At 37.6% G+C, this 14700-nt stretch overlaps 1 protein-coding gene across 17 annotated transcripts in view; it reads left to right on the top strand.

The window, feature by feature from the left end:
- RASGEF1B (RasGEF domain family member 1B) overlaps positions 1-14700 on the top strand; it is a 550562-nt gene that overhangs the window by 368869 nt on the left and 166993 nt on the right. The gene's annotated exons all lie outside the window — the stretch shown is intronic.

Genomic DNA, 14700 nt, shown 5'->3' with positions numbered 1-14700 from the left:
ATGCACGGATATTTTCATTCTTTATTATTTTAGTATTACATAAAATTTATATTAATTGATTTAATTTTTGAAAACAGAAATTTTGTCTACATGGCTTCAGAATTCAAAGTTTAGCTTGAGCCTATAGTTTAAGAGTATCTAGAGGTGCCTGAACCAGATGAGGTTCATATATTTGGGGACAAATCAATTTTAGAGATTTTGGAATGCAATTTGACTCTTTGTCACTTGTATTTTACCTGAACTCCTGATATGAGCAAAGCACTGGAATGTATCTCAAGTACAGTTTATCACACACACAAAAAAAAGTACAGTTTATCATAGTCTTCTAACATTATATCAAGATAAATTTGCCTAAGTGTAGATTTCACCTATCCGACCATGCACACTGTGGTAGATTACATAGATACATTAGTTTTTTAAATACAATTGAATTTTATTAGCTATTTTTTTAACTGTTTGCATCAGGTCATTGGTCATTATCTTGTTGCTACTTCAGTACATTGCAATGCTACTTTAGTACCTGGTGTTTAAACTTTTAGGAGGGCTCCTGGCGTCATTAATTGCAGTGCTCTCAGTAAAATGGAAATGCAGGATCTTTGGTTCAAAAAAACAGGAAAATCAAATGCCATTAAATGTACTAAAATATAAAGTGTTTTCCTTTCTTCTGCAGTGTCTCTCTCTCTCTCTTAGTTGGTCATGATGTTTTTTATTTGCTCTTTGTTGTCATTCTAAGTAAGGAAATATTAAATTATTAGTATGGATTTTATCATTTATATCTACATTGTGCATTGTCAACTTTGTAAATATAAGAGCATTTAACCTGTATGCAGACTCACTGAAGTGAATGTGTAGCTTGTATAAGCATTTGTATTATATTCTCACCAGAACAGTGGACACATTGCACAATTTACTCAAGTGTTTTTATTCCACTTCTTATTTTAAAGACATTTTTAAAATTTAATTTAATTAATTTATTTTTATTCCACTTCTTGGTACATACATATTCTACCAACACTTTGACGTCTGGCTTATGGTGGAGCCAGGAAGGACTCTAAGGAGAAAGAACTATGGATTGCCCCATCTTTTCCTTTCTTTGTATATAATTATTTTTAGCCTGAATGATTGGCTTAAGGGAGAGTAAAGGATATGACAGGATTCCTTAGTTGTTCATGTTTCTATTGCTTTCATGTTATATTTGAAGCGAGTTCAAGTCCAAATGGAAAGCATGGTCTGTCAGGACTCTCAGCTTCTCTTTACTCAGTTATGGACATAACACACTTAGACCTTGAACTTGCACGAAGTCTCTCTGAAATCCCACCCATTGTGGTTTCACTGGCATTTTATGCTCATGGGACATTGCTAACACTATATGTAAATGAGATGGCAAGGAGCTGCAGACATACACACTGTGTGCATCTCCTCTATGCATGGGTATCCTCCCTCCTCCCCTCAGATTTCACTTACAAAATAATGTTTAAAGATAAAATTATTAAGAATTTTAGGATGGCAATAACAGAATGGGGCTCTTGTAAGCATTGAGTTTTGTACTGTTGTGGAGGTCACACACCCATGGAGCTGGCCCTGAATGTTATAGTGAAACTATAGTGAAGGTAAGTTGTTGCCAAAATGCCACTCAGAAGGGTATCTACTATAATTTACTTATATCTTGATGATTTATTCACATCACCTGGACACAATTTTTCCCTTAGTTTAAAAGTTAAAGTGAGACTCAGCATCCCCAAACAAATGCACAGGTTTTTATACCTTTGATTGATGCCTTTTCTTTCTCATTCCCTACCCACACTCCAGGAGCACCTTCACTCTCTTCTTCTTTAATTGAGGAACACAAAAATAAAATACTAACTCAGCACCAGGATATATTTACAAGATAGAGTGAGGGCATTCACTAAGCACAAAGAACCAAGTCATATAAAAAAAAACTTTTAATATTGTTCAACAATTAGCTCTGATGAGAGTGATAGACTGATTCTTTCAAATCCAGTTTCTTCTCTATATCCTGAAATGTCACTGTCTGTTTTAGCTCCCAGGATCCTGCCTGACCTCTGGGCCTCCAGATTCACACTCTAATATGTTCTTTACCATGACACCGAAGTGATTTTTATGGAGCATATAGCCAATCTGGGTGCTCCTCGCCTAAAATATTTTACTGGATTTTTCACATCTTCACGATAATCAATGTCCTTAGTGGTTTGGCCCTGCCCACCTCTCCAGCCTCTGAGGTATCCTAACACCCTTCAAACAATGTGCAAATATTTAAATACATTTGCTCTCTAATCTTTCTATGTGTACTATCCTACTTCCTGGAAAACTCTACCCTGTTTTCTTTACCTATTCTTCTCTTACCTCTTTTCTAAGAATTATGTTAGGAATTAATCAATTTGTTCATTTTCCTATTCATTTATTTCCTCAATAAGTATTTGTTGATATGCCAGGTGCTGTGCTAGAGTTGTGGGACACAGTGATGGATAAGAATAGAGAAAGCCTTGACCTTGGGGGGCGCTTAGTCATGGGGAGTGGAAGCAAATAATACATGTCCAGTATTTTTGCCATAAGCACATTTGCCTCAAGCATTTTCATCAGTCATTTTCACTGAATCACTAATTGGCCATAAGATAATTTTGGTGTATAAGATAAAATCATGAAAAATGAGATGGACATTCATTCAAAAGGACATAATGAAACATGAAAAATGAGTAACAAAATTAGAAAGACTTTACTGTAAAATATGAAATATTTGAATACATTTAAAATGTATAGATTATGGCAGTCTTCCACAAATAATTGATTTTATTTTGTGGATTTTATCTAAATACTTACCTTCAAAGTCTTTCGTTCATAGAAGTATACATTTGCGGAGGTTTTTGCTTGATAATTTGTCTTGGTAGTTAAGAATAGACCTGCCCTACGACCCAGCAATTGCACTGTTGGGGTTTACCCCAAAGATACAGATGCAATGAAATGCCGGCGCAGCTGCATCCCGATGTATATAGCAGCAATGGCCACAATAGCCAAACTGTGGAAGGAGCCTCGGTGTCCATCGAAAGATGAATGGATAAAGAAGATGTGGTTTATGTATACAATGGAATATTCCTCAGCCATTAGAAACGACAAATACCCACCATTTGCTTCAACGTGGGTGGAACTGGAGGGTGTTATGCTGAGTGAAATAAGTCAATCGGAGAAGGACAAACATTATATGTTCTCATTCATTTGGGGAATATAAATAATAGTGAAAGGGAATAGAGGGGAAGGGAGAAGAAATGGGTAGGAAATATCAGAATGGGAGACAGAACATGAAGACTCCTAACTCTGGGAAACAAACTAGGGGTGGTGGAAGGGGAGGAGGGCGGGGGGTGGGGGTGAATGGGTGATGGGCACTGAGGGGGGCACTTGACAGGATGAGCACTGTTATTCTGTATGTTGGCAAATTGAACACCAATAAAAAATAAATTTATTATTAAAAAAAATAATTTGTCTTGGTTAGTATCTTTTATTTTTTTCACTGAAATTTCTTCATTAATTAAGAGAGGTATCAGTTTCCAAACACTGGAGTGCATATTTGTCACTAAACTTTGTATTGTGTTGGTTTTCTTTACTTTTTTTTTTTTGTATTATATTTTGAAAGCCATCTACACTGTTTGTTCTTGGCATATTGTCACATGTCCACTGATAGATATTCCTAAATTCTGTGGGAATTGTGGGTTCAAAACTCTGCCCTACCCTATAGATCATTATCAGGGTTAAGACTTATATAACATAAAAAGGGGAGTACTGCATCCACAGAGAAATCAAATCAGTCAACCAGTTATTTTTTTTATCTTTTATGGCAAAATTGACTTTTAGATAATTAGTGATGTGGTGAACATATTTACAGAAGGAGTCTACAGCACAGATGCTATGGTGAAAATACTACCTACAGCCCAAATAATATGTGCTTTTTTATTAAAAGGCATATACAGATAGGTACAGAAAATGCCCAAATCAATAACAATTTTGGTAACCTCTGCCAAGGAGGAAATGCTGTATGGGATAAGAACACAGAAAGAAGAAAGTATAACCCAGTGGAAATAACAGTTGAGCTGCACACTGAGGGGAGGATTGGAGTGACTTAGAAAGTGAAATGAGGAGGTTGAGTGGGATGCAGGGAACAGGGAGAGTTCTTCCAGAGGAAAGAAGAGCATAATCAAACATCCTGTGGCAGAAGAGAACCTGACATTCAAGACACCAAAAGGAAGAAAGGGTCAATATGAGTTAGGAGAGGTAGGAGGAAGTTTGACTGGGAAGGGCCTTGTAGGCCAAGATAAAATTTTAGTTTGCATCCAAGCGCAGTAGAAAACTTCTGGAGTGTTTGGTTTAAGGGGGAAGGCAGTAGAGCAGGGGATCACACTTCCATTCATTCTTAAAAAGACTTCTCAGTCTTAGATAGTGTGGAGAGCAGATCTGAGGAGAAGAAGAGTGGAGAATCTTCCACAAGGTCAAGGAAGAGATATTTATGAGTGAAAGTAGAAGTGAGGTTACCACTTGTGTGAAGATTTCTTGAGTTCCCTAAACCTCACCCATCTCCAGCATCAGGGCTGGAATAGAACTTCTTTCCTCGTGCTCCTGTGGAACCCTGTGTTTTTGTTGTGGTTGTTGTTTTTACTTAATGTATACAATGAACTTGTGATGGACATCGTCTTTATCCTCATTTTCTGTGCAAGGAAGTATAAGGTTTGAAGGGTGAAGCAATTTGCCCATAGTTCCATGGCTAGTGGCTGGTGGAGGCAGTGTCTATGAGAAGGGGAGGCAAAGGTCTGAGAAAGAACAGGGAATAAATAAGCCAAATGTTTGCATGGGAGGAAGCAGAAAATGTTGACTGCACAAGGAAGTTCAAGCTGAGACCAGAAGACAGGTTAGTGCCAAAATGTAGTACCAAATTTACATCAAATAATGATATGTTTAAAATCAGAACTCCAAAGTGGTGAGTGCTCTTTGCATGGTTTGGTGCCTAAGGCATACACTGATGCCAGCCCACGGACCCTCCATGTGCCTCACCGGCACGCTTACTATGTCATTCTCTCTCTTAGAGTCCTATCAGGAGTGTGTACTCCTTGTCTCTATTCTCTCATTCACTAGAAAACGGCATTTAATTCTTCCTAGCTCAATCTTCAAGTCCAAGAAATGTTTAAGTTCTGATCATTTTAATTCCAAACCCTTTCTTAAGTCTCTCCACTGTCTAGCCCTTCTGCTACTCTGCTAGTCCAGATTTTCAGGCATTAGCCTATCTTTCCTGATTTGTTCCAATAGCAGCTTGAATGGTTAAGAATCTTTCCTCCTCTCAACTGTGTGCTCCTGTCTGCTGGCCAAGAAACCGATTCAAACATTGTTGTGAAAGAATCCTGGGCTTTCTGCCTACCTTCCCTGTGCCATCTCTTACCACCCCTGCCTCACTCCATAAGATCCAACAGCTTCAACTTATTTGTGGCTCACATAAAAAGCCATTTGTTTTTATTCCATACCTCTTGCCCCCATGATATTTCCTTTTCTTGAAACACCGTAAACCTCTTTTCATATCCCCACACCCTCCGCCCCCTCCCTGTCCCTACTCCTTTGTCTACCTGACTTCTGTGATGACCTCCTGTAATCAGGTCCTGTACCAGCTCCTCCCAGAAGCCTCCTGGCCATAGGAGCTGCTCTCTTGGCTGGGCTGGATGCTCTTCCTCCTCTATCCTTAATATGCACTGCTCCTTTAGAATATTATTTGTTTACATCTCTCCCTCATTAGACTTGGGTGATATCCTTGAGGGTAAGACAGCCTCTTATTTACCTGAGTACCCTCAGGGCATACTCAATACTAATATACAGAACACTACCCATCCAAATTTCTGCATCTGCTTTATTGCCGGTTACTGAAGCACCCTTTCTCCCAATTCATTTGGAAACTTTTCCTACACTGACTACCTGAAAGTCCCCAAAAGATTTCTGTCCTGAAAGCCCTTCCCCCTAATATTTATTGTCTTTTTTGCTAAGATGCCTTGTGTTAGTTTTCTACGGCTGCCATAACCAAGTACCACAGACTGAGTGGCTTAAACAATTTATTTTCTCATAGTTCTGGAGGCTAGAAGTTTAAGGTCAAGATGTTAGCAGAGTTCATTTCTCCTGAGACTTTTTTCCTTGGCTTGAGATGACCACCTTCTCCCTGTGACTTCTCATGATCTTTCTTCTATGTGTGTATGTGTATTCCTTCTTCTAGTAAGGGCCAGAGTCATTTGGATCGGGGCCCACCCTAATGACATTTTAAATATTTAATCACCCCTTTAAAAGACCCTGGCTCCACATACAATCACATTCTGAGGTACTAGGAGTTAGGACTTCAACATATGAATTTTGGGAGGACACAATTCAGCCTTTGAGATGCCCCCTACCCATTGATAACTTTACCCAAATTTACTGCCAGTCTCTAAGCAGCCCATCTGCAGAGATGCAGGTTATAGCATCCCTGGCTTCCTCCCTCCCTCCTGTTGAAAGTTCCATGGTGATCACTTTAGATTTGGATCTCTCAGAAACTAAACTTCTGGGATCATTTTGGGTATGAAGCTGACCATGAGTGACATATGGGAACTGGGAGAACTATTTCTTCTTTGCGATGTTTTCTCATATTTGAATAGATGACTTCCTATTTTCATTTTCCTTCCTATCTTTTCTGAACTCCTAGAGAATTTAGAGTTCATATCCTACAAGTAAGTGGGCCATTGGCTGGTGTAACTGTCACATCTTTTGAAATTCCAGAGATGTATAATTTTTTGGTAGTGCTGATTGTTTTCAAATACATTGTCTTATTGGGATCTTCTTTTTAAAAAATACGAATTATATATTATACTTCTTATTGCTGAAGAAATAGAACCCCAAAGAGGCCACACATCAAGGAAGTGTAACAGTTGTTCTCAAATTTGAATCTTCACAATAGGACCCCAGGGTTTTTTACACTATAACATTGTTATCTTATTTACAAGGTCCTTAGAGCTGGACATATTTATTTTATAAGCATTTACTTTTATGAGCCTATGCTTATTTTATTAACTCATAATTGATTACCTTTTTAAATTTTTGCTTATTTTATAGACTTTAATTTTATAGAATCTTAATAAATTTAAAATTTATAATTATGATTTATAATGTAAACTTTTGAATATTTTTAAAGCTAAAAAATAAATATACCTATTTAAACTTATTTAATAAACTTGTACTGTAGTTATTCTATTGTATTTATAGATTTTATAATTGTAATAATCTATAATTGTTATCATTTTATTGAAGACTTTATAAACCTTTATATTACTTATTAATATTTCCATACAAAAATTCTTATAAACTTAGCACAGAGCTAAGTTACAATACTCAGAGGATAATTCATTGAACACAAAGAGGAGAAAATCTATTAAATCATAGTAGAGATACATAGATAGCTGATATTTCACTCTGAAAGGACACATGAAAGAATAAAATAAGACATTTGATATTCACATGAAAAATAATATTGGCACTTTTTATGTATTTCTTTGACTGAGCCAAATTTTAATTTAAATCCTCCAGGGAAGCCTATGGCATAGGTATTCTTCTTGTTTTATGTTTGGGGAAACTGAAGCTTATGATTCAATAGCCTGCTCAAGATCTCAAAGCTAACCAGTTACAGAGCTAGAATTCGATCTCGTGCTTCTGACTCTACGCTATTGTTTCACTGTGTCACAAGCTGAAGAAATTACAGGATAGAGACCTAGTCAGCAATTACTCATTGTAACCAGGGACATACTGGGTACAGACACTTGAAGCCAATGTGGCTCATAAAAGGGGTGTTGCATTGCTTTGGTTGGTCATCTGACACTGAGTTACTAACCCCCCGTGGGCCTTAGTGTCTTCATCTATAAATATGTTGTTAATTTGTTGCATCTTTCTCATAAGTTTGCTGTATAGAAAAAAAGAGTTGTAGGTGTGTGTATATACATGCATACATACATGATAAATATGAATTGTAGTTGTCTAAGCCAGTCTAATACTTTTGAAAAACAATAATTGAATAGTATAGAATAAAAGCCATAAAAATGTCCATATCTCTGGCTCAGGAACCCTACTCCTAGAAATATATTCTGAAGAAATGATTCAAAAGACAAAAAATATATATTTAGGTATTAATTACAGGAAAAAATAGTTTGGTTGTTCCTCAAAGAGTAAAACATAGAGTTACATTATGATCTCGTATTTCCATCCCTGTTTGTATAATCAAGAGAAATAAGATACATCCCACACAAAAACTTGGACGTCAGTGTTCATAGATGTTTTATTCATAATAGCCACAAAGTAGAAACAACTCATGGATGAATAGATAAATTTGGTATATCCATTCAATGGAATATGTTTGGCAATAAAAAGATGAAGTAGTGATACATGCTACAATATGGGTGAATTTTGAAAATATTATGCTTAGTGGAAGTCATGAAAGACCACATATTATATGATTCCATTTATATAAAATGTCCAGAATAGGCGAAAATATAGAGATAGATAGTAGACTAGTGGTTGCCTAGGTAAGGAGGTTGCCTAGGTTGCCTAGAGGAGAGCAAAGGAGGGATGCTGAATGACTGCCACAATTCCATTGTGGTGGTGGCTGTACAATTCTGTGTGTATACTAAAAAATATGGAATTGTGCACTTTAAATGGGTGAATTGTAGGTTATGTGAATTGATTCAATACACTGTTTTTTAAATTTCCAAAAAATGTAGAGGGAAAAATGGAAATAAGAAAATACCTACCAAGATATCAAATACATTATACTCTACTTTGTTGATGGAACATTATGTAGTCACTAAATATTGCAAGTCCAAAAACTGTAACAACACAGAAAATAAGTAATGTGATAAGTAAAAAATGCATAAGAGTATGATGCAAAGTGGTGTTATAGCTAAATATGCATGTATTTGGCTAAAGGCTGGCAGGAAACTTGTAGACACAAGCATATGGTAAAGGGAAAGTGCTTCTTTCTTCCAGGAGTATCACTAATGTTGTTGAGTGTCTCAAGAGCACTTGTTTTAATGTTCTTTGTAATGGTAGCCCTGTGGTAGGTACCAGTGCTACTAAAGATGCATAGAAAATAGAAAAGGAAGGAAGAAGCACAAGGGACATTTTAAAAATCAGCATGTGAAACATCCAAGAAATGGAAATTTAAATGCAAAAATTTAGCAGAGCATTTAAGGGAAATGAGTACTGAGGGAGGTACTAAAGAATGTATAAGCAAAAAAAAAAAAAAAAAAAAAAAAAAAGAATGTATAAGCAGGGCAGCCTCTAACGGAATTCTGTCCAGAAAACTTAAAAATTGGACTGCCTGTGTACAGTTCTTCCCTGTAATTCTATGCCTGCAAGTTCTGAAGGGAGGGGATTTTCATATGCTAGAGCTGGTGTAGGTCTGTGATAATGACCCAAAAGGAAATAGGAAAACTTAGCAGTATGCACAGTTTACTTAAGTTCACTAAAATTGTATTGGAGTGTGGAAAAAAGGAGGAAGTCTAGCTAAGTCTAAGTGAGTCAACATTTAATGACCCTCCACCCAGTCCTCCTCCCTTCCCAAGGCCACCTCACCTCTGCATCTGTGTGCTTGACCCTTGCAAGGAAGGAACTCCAGCTGGGGTGGGTGGGGTGAACCCGAATCTCTGTTGGTCAGTCTCAACCATCAGATTGAGAGGCCAGAGAAAACAGGGACCAGAGCAATGGTGGTGACCTATATCATATACTCTTCCTGGAACTTTTTCCTTCCCGAGTTCCCACTTAATGTTTGCAATATCACAGTCCTTCGATATCCTAGGTCCCAGAAACAACTCATGACTTTTGTGAGAAGCAACTAAAGTGCCATGTTGGCGGTTCTTTAAAAGTACTCTAAGTTATATTTACTCCAGATAAATAATGGTGACAGGGTAAGGCTGCAGAGAGGCATGGTGATCTTTAAATTAAGTTCTGCTTCCATCTCAAAACAGAACACATATAGAATCAAGACTTCTTAGGGAGGACACATTCTTTCCTTCAGGGTTATTAGGTTCATTTGAGCTGCCCAGCAATGTACCCTTAAATAGATGCTATCTGGACTGATCCTACTGTTTAAGCAGCTAACTTAAGTGATTCCTGCATCCTTCTTTGAAATCCTAGATTATTTCTGTCCTTTAGCACCAGGAGCTGCTCTTATATTTCAGTCACCAGGATAAACACTGAAGGTTGTAATTACAGTTCAAGTCCTTAACCATTTCTTTTGTCTCCCTTTAGGAATTTAGTCTTAGAACAAAAACACAACGTATCTTTCCTGTGGAGATCTCTGAGCAATTCTGTAGCTTCTCAGGGGTGCAGTTATTATATAAAGAAGACGAAGGGCAGTAATTGCCCTCTTTTGCAGAGAGCTGTCTGAGGCTTCGACAACTTTTCTCGAACTCTGTTATTTTACTTTGTCCAAGTCCATTCTCAGCATCCCTGTCCCCACATTTAGCAAATGGTGAGTTCGATGTGGAACAGCAGCTATGCCAGCCACCCAGCCACTCGGCCACTCAACCACCCAAACAACAACAACAAAAACCCATGAGAAATCCTGAAATGAGGAAGGGATATAGAAAAAGGGAGACATTAGTTAATAATAACTGTATATCCATCACTACTCTGTTTTGTGTATGAACCCATGATTTCAGAAATTCTCTTGTATGTATGGTCCAGAATCATCACATATTTTCCCACCAAACCAATAATATGTAGGTAAGAAACCTATGTTTTGCAACTGATGGGTTGTTTTGGTGTTAACTGTACCCAGTGCAAACGTTATCAAGGGAATCTTTAGTCTAAAGAAAATCAGGCTGCACAACCTAAGAAAACTAGTTATACGTTACCATAGCAACTGAACCAGCATCAGAGTGAAGGGCAGAGTTCTTCAGATTCATCTATTGTATCTGCAGATTGACTTCCTCGAAACAGAATCATAAGTCCTGATCATCAGCACTGAGTCAGTTATTTTCACTTAAAAAAAAAAAGTTGTAGTCTCAAGTAGATATATTTTGGCCTTTCCCCTGGTGCTATTATTATCTTTGGGAGGTGGGGTTTGGTAACGGGATCCTTTGGAAATTTCATTCATGAATTCACTAAAATGGCTGCAACCTGAGCCAGCAGGGTTTGATAGTAATTAAACTTTGATGGCTGGAATATGACCTGTGAAGTGAGTTGCTTGCTGGTCTCAGGTTAACCCCTAAAGGACTGAAATCCACATCCCTTGGAATCCAACCATAACCCCTGTTTTCTGACCCAGGGAAGAGAGCAGAGATTTAAATGACTTCTTCTAAGGGTAAACTGCAGGGCTTCTTCCCCAGGAATTATGCTTCACCTTTCTAGGTCACAGGTATCTTCACAATTAGTCTCAAAATACCCTGTGAGATGTGTGTAAATAATGCAAACCACATTCACAGGCAGGGCCACCCTGAAACAAGCAATTTGCCCAGGGTGAGATAATTAGTAACAGCAGGGGTAGAGATTCCAGAGAGCCATACTGTATCCTTTGCTAAGACCACTGAAAAATCTTCCTTCCATTCAAGAAAAATGGCCAATTAATGGACAGCAGGAGGTAGGGATGGATCAATACCTGCTAATGAATTTTTAAAGATCATTTTTATTTTATGGGGTTATTGGTACTTACAGTTAAGTTTTTTTCTTCAATATAACCCTCTTTATGTCTCCTCTAAAAAGAGTGAAAAATGTGTGTTATAGGAATGAGAGCTGGGAGTTGGAGAGAGCTGGATCTGGAGGGTGCTTTGGAAATTAGTGACTACATATAGAAAAAGATTCAGCTGGCAAAAAGAAAGATTACTCTAATAGAAAGCACCAACAGTATGTCTTCATCTGTACTGGCTGCAATGACGAAATACCATAGACTTGGTGTCTTATAAACAACAGAAATTTGTATCTCACAGTTCTGGAGGCTAACATCTGAGATCAGGACTCCAGCACTGTTGGCTGAGGGCCTTTTTCTGGGTTGTAGACTTCTCATTGTATTTTCACACAACAAAGAAACTCTCTTGGGTCTCTTTTATAAGGACACTAATCCCATTTATGAAGGCTCTGCCTTCGTGACCCAATCAGTCCCCAAAGGCCCCATATCCTAATACCATCCCTTAGAGATTAAGATATCAATATATGGACTTTTGCAGGGACATAAACATTTATTCAGACCACAGCCATATATAAGACCTGTGCTAAACCATGATGGATACAAAGATAACTATGACATGAATCTTATCCTTAGTAGTTCACATTCCCAGCAGATTGTGACAAGCACTCTAATAATAGTACATGGACTCTGTGGTAGAGAGAAGTTTTTTTTTTTTTTATTTTATTTTTTTTTATTTATGATGGTCACAGAGAGAGAGAGAGGCAGAGACACAGGCAGAGGGAGAAGCAGGCCCCACGCACCGGGAGCCCGACGTGGGATTCGATCCCGGGTCTACCAGGATCGCGCCCTGGGCCAAAGGCAGGCGCCAAACCACTGCGCCACCCAGGGACCCCGAGAGAAGTTTATTTTGACTGTAGTCAGAAGTAGAGGAAGATACAGTCTACAGATTTAATGCAATCTCTATCAAAATACCAAAAGCATTTTTCATAGGACGAGAACAAATAATCCTAAATTTGTATGGAACCACAAAAGACCCCAAATAACTAAAGCAATCTTGGAAAAGAAAAGAAAAGCTGGAGGCATTACAATTCTGAACTTTGAGTTATATTACAAAGCTGTAGTAATCAAAGCAGTATGGTACTGACACGAAAATAGATACTTAGATCAATAGAACAGAATAGAGACCCCAAAAATAAACCCATGATTATATGGTCAACTAATCTTCAACAAAGGAGGCAATAACATGCAATGGGAAAAAGTCTTTTCAACAAATCGTATTGGGACAATTCGACAGCTACATGCAAAAAATGAAACCGGACCACTTTCTTACACCATACACAAAAACAAACTCAAAGTGGATTAAAGACCCAACATGAGATCCGAAATCATAAAAATCCTAGAAGAGAGCACAGGCAGTAACTTTTTCAACATCAGCCATAGCAACTTTTTGCTAGATATGTCTCCTGAGGCAAGGGAAACAAAAGCAAAAATAAGCTGTTGGGACTACATCAAAACAAAAAGCTTCTGCACAGCAAAGAAAACCATCAAAACTAAAAGACAACCTATAGAGTGGAAGAAAATATTTGCAAATGACATATCCAATAAAAGATTAGTATCTAAAATATATAAAGAACTTCTAAAACTCAACACCAGAGAACAAATAATCTGACTAAAAATGGGCAGAAGAAATGAACAGACATTTCTCCAAGGAAGACATCGAGTTGGCCGACAGACACATGAAAATATTGCTCAACATCACTCATCATCAGGGAAATGTAAATCAAAACCACAATGAGATATCACCTCACACCTGTCAGAATGCCTAAAATCAAAACACAAGAAACAAAAAGTGTCAGCAAGGATGTGGGGAAGAGGAAACCTTCACGCACTGTTGGAGTGCAAACTGGTGCAGCCAGTCAGAGAAACTGTATGGAGGCTCCTCAAAAAATTAGAAATAGAATTACCATATGATCCAGTAATCGACACTACTGGATAACTTGAAAAGGATGCATATGCATCCCTATATTTATTGCAGCATTATTTACAATAGCTGAGATATGGAAGCAACCCAAGTCTCCATCAGTAGATGAATAGATGAAGTTGTACACACACATACACACACACACACACACACACATATATAATGGAGTATTACTCATCCATAAAAGAGAATGAAATCTTGCCATTTGCACTGACATGGATGGGTCTAGAGGGTATTATGCTAAGTGAAATAAGTCAGTCAGAGAAAGGCAAATACCATATGATTTAACTAATATGTAGAATTTAAGAAACAAAACAAATGAACAAAGAAGAAAAGAGACAAACCAAAAAACAGACTCTTATCTCTAGAGAACAAACTGATGGTCACCAGAGAAGAGGTGCAGGGCAGAGGGTAAAATGAATGAAGGGAATTAAGAGTTCACTTACTGTGATGAGCACTGAATAATGTATAGAATTGTTGAGTCACTATACTGTACACCTGAAACTAATGTAACACTGTATGTTAACTATACTGGAATTAAAAATTTTAAAGACAGAAAGAGAAGAAGTGGAGAAAAATAGTGAAGTGGTTTTTAGAGAATCTGAGCTGGGCTTAACAGGACAGGTAGGAAATCATATGCAGATGCTGAGGAAAGGATATTTTAGAATCCATAAACAGTATGAAAAAGGCTCAGGATGGAGTCTGTTTAAGGAAAACACATCGACTCACATCGGTGGGTTTTAGGTCAGATTGTGGGACAGAGTGGGAGTTCAGGCAGAAAAAATAAAAAGGAGTCCCATTTGGTGCATTTTGAAAGCAGTTAGAGAACTATAGACATTATCCCACATGGAATTAAAGATCTGAAAACTGGAAGTTTACTTGTGGTAAGTGTTTTTACACAGCAGTATAGCAGTAAAGTTATTTTTGTTTTAAAAAGTTTCATACCATTTGATTTATGTTCTAGGGAGATATCTTAACAGATGAGGCTGAAAATATTTTGCATTTATGTCAACTTGTGTGCATGAATTCTTCAAAA

The sequence above is a fragment of the Canis aureus genome, chromosome 33, assembly GCF_053574225.1.
Source record: "Canis aureus isolate CA01 chromosome 33, VMU_Caureus_v.1.0, whole genome shotgun sequence".
Classification (NCBI taxonomy): domain Eukaryota; kingdom Metazoa; phylum Chordata; class Mammalia; order Carnivora; family Canidae; genus Canis; species Canis aureus.
Note: the sequence above shows the minus strand (reverse complement) of the source record. Positions and strands in the feature narration are given on the sequence as shown.